Source organism: Lygodium microphyllum, chromosome 2, assembly GCF_053477565.2.
Source record: "Lygodium microphyllum isolate KBCC chromosome 2, Lygodium_microphyllum_v1.1.10, whole genome shotgun sequence".
In the NCBI taxonomy this organism is placed as follows: domain Eukaryota; kingdom Viridiplantae; phylum Streptophyta; class Polypodiopsida; order Schizaeales; family Lygodiaceae; genus Lygodium; species Lygodium microphyllum.
In genome coordinates, this window is record NC_141136.1 from 11,206,005 (window position 1) to 11,208,947 (window position 2,943).

Consider the following 2,943-nt stretch of genomic DNA (forward strand, 5'->3'; position numbering starts at 1 on the left):
TTGGGTTGCAGTAGGAGAGAGGAAGGCTGTCTCAAGACAGGTCCGCGGCATTTAGCTTTCTTCTTGCCTTCTCCACCATCTCTTTCCTACGATTGGTTTGGGATGCTCTTCGCTCCGCAAACGTATTAGGGGGCTGTACTTCGGCTTGTTGTGGTTGAGGGGGGGGGGGTGGGACATATTCCTCCTCCTGAGGTCCTAGATCGAGCTCCGGTTCACCCCCTTCTGCTTGCTCGTCTTCTTGTGTTTTTTCCTCTGTGAAATCAAGGTTGTCTATCTCTTGTGCCATCAGGCCTACCTGTGCAAGATATCTTCTCTACTCTTCTAGGCTCTGCAGCAGGCCTCCTAGCTGCAGCGGCAAGTGCAGGCCTGCTGTGAGAGCTCTACGCACAATGGTTAGTTTCCTTTGCAGCTGATCATTGGCTTCATCTCCTTCTGGTTTGGTGGCGTGGAGCAGCGTATTGAGAAAGGTGTTCTGCTGAGCTATCATGGAGAGCTAGGCTGCTTCTGCCTGATTCTCAGCTAGCACCCTGTCTCCTTTGGCCTTGGCTAGCCACCGTGCTAAGTCCCGTACTCTATACTCGTTATGATCAGACCATTCTTTTGCCCTTCTCTCCATATCTTCCAGGCTCTCCTCCTAATGGAGGGTCATTGCCATGAGTTGTTGCTGCTGGGCCTCGAGCTCACGGTGCAGGCAGGATTGCTCCTGGCGTTCCTCTGCGATTTGTGCATTGAGCTGGTCCAACTTCACCTGCATCCTCCGTACCTGTTCTGCCCTTAATTGATCCAGCTCTGTAGCCTCTTGTCTGATTTTGTCAAGCTGGCTTTGCGCTTCCAGGTTGGCTGCAGATAACTGATCATTCTTGCGCCGAAGGTGGGCATTCGTTTCCCTCTCCCCGTTGAGATGCTCCATCAGGATTTTCCTTCTTCCCTCCCAGGTAGCGTCGCGTTCCTTCAGGGCTCTTAGTTCTTCTGCCTCCTTAGTGCTGGCTTCCTCCCTGAGCACAGTGATTTCCTTTTGATATTCTGTTATCTGCTTCACTCTGTCCAGCTAGAGGGCGGCTTGTGATTCTCGTTCCGCTGCCAGCTCCTCCACGGCTATCTTTCTTTCCTATCTGGCTCTTTACAACTGTGCAAGCAGCTCCTTCACGTACTCGTCGTAGTGGCTTGCTGAAGGTGGGGGGTGGGACATGGTTGTAGTGGTGGCAACCTCTTCTAATTTTTATCTTTTCAATTCCGACCCTGGCTCCAGTTCGGCCATGGCTGTCCTTTTGGTCCCTGAAGCTGGGGTGGCCACGGTCGCTTCCCTTGCCAGCTCCCTTTCCACCAGAAACTACAACCAAGTGACCACGTTGCTCTCATCGACTTTTGGGGTGTGCCCCTGGGTGGTGGTGGCAGGGGGCGTCGCCATGATAGGGGTGGCTTGCATGGGTGGCATGAGGAGAGGGGAGGCTGGCCTGATTGGGTCCTTTCCTTTTCCTTCTGCAGGAGGCAGGTGCACAATTTTCAACACACCAGTACTGGGACCGGGTGCCTCAGGTTGGTGCGGACCCCCTGCTCCTTCCACGTTTCTTCTTCGTCGTTCCTCGATGGAGCGACGGGTTGCCAGCTCCAAATCTTCCTCTTCCTTCCTTATTCCATTAACGAACGAGACCTCAGCCTGCTAACTAGTTACACGAAGGATCCTCTTCGTGGCCAACTTCTTAGAGGGACTATGGCCGTCTAGGCCATGGAAGTTTGAGGCAATAACAGGTCTGTGATGCCCTTAGATGTTCTGGGCCGCACCCATGCTACACTGATGAATTCAACGAGTTTACCACCTGGGCCGAGAGGTCTGGGTAATCTTTTGAAATTTCATCATGATGGGGATAGATCATTGCAATTATTGATCTTCAACGAGGAATTCCTAGTAAGCGCAAGTCATCAGCTCGCATTGACTATGTCCCTGCCCTTTGTACACACCGCCCATCGCTCCTACCGATTGAATGGTCTGGTGAAGTTTTCGGATTGCGGCGACGCTGGTGGTTCGCCACCGGTGACGTTGTGAGAAGTTCATTAAGCCTTATCATTTAGAGGAAGGAAAAGTCATAACAAGGTTTCCGTAGGTGAACCTGCGGAAGGATCATTGACACACATCCGTCGGAACAATGTGAACCCTGGAATGTCCGTGAGGGATCGCGCTCGGAGGCACGGTCCGCATCCTCTCTCCCCTCGTCGGAGTCGGGCGACAGTGGGGGAGGCTATGCTTCGGGGTCGTCCCGCGACCGTGCGGGTGGAGGAGGAAGGAGGGACACCTTCGACCTCTCTCCCTTGCTCGGGGTGATCCCCCTCTGTCATGCTCGTTCGGGCACGCCGCCGCCTTGATAAACCCTTTGCCCCTCCCCGCACACGGGGATGGCAGGAGGAACTTGATAAACCTTGTCTTGTCTGAGATTCCTCCCCTTGGGAGGATCGAAAAACAAAACGCAACGACTCTCAGCAACGGATATCTTGGCTCTTGCAACGATGAAGAACGCAGCGAAATGTGATACGTAGTGTGAATTGCAGAATTCCGCGAATCATCGAGTCTTTGAAGGCAACTTGCGCCCGCGGCTCATCCAAGGGCATGCCTGCTTGAGGGTCCCTAACTCCCCCACACCCTCTCCCCTTCTTCGGGGGAGAGGGTGGAATTGGTCGTCCGCGCATCCGACGTGATGCCGCGATTGGCTGAAATGTACTGGTAGCACCTGTGGTGATGTTACTCTGCAAGGGTGGTTCGTCTCCTCGTCGAGGTGGCGGCTGTTTGCGGGTGCCTCTTCCCAGGTGCACGTGTCGGATCGGGCTCTTCGGAGTCGGGGCTTGCCCTCGGCGACCCGAAATGCAACTCGGACCTCAAATCAGGCAAGGCTACACGCTGAGTTTAAGCATATCACTAAGCAGAGGAAAAGAAACTAACCAGGATTTCCC

At 54.1% G+C, this 2,943-nt stretch overlaps 1 non-coding gene across 1 annotated transcript; it reads left to right on the top strand.

Moving 5' to 3' along the window:
- The first annotated feature begins 2,467 nt into the window (after positions 1–2,467).
- On the top strand, positions 2,468–2,620 carry LOC148039476 (5.8S ribosomal RNA). Its single transcript, XR_015688726.1, has one exon. It is a non-coding gene; the product is annotated as a 5.8S ribosomal RNA (ribosomal RNA).
- The last annotated feature ends 323 nt before the right edge of the window (positions 2,621–2,943 follow it).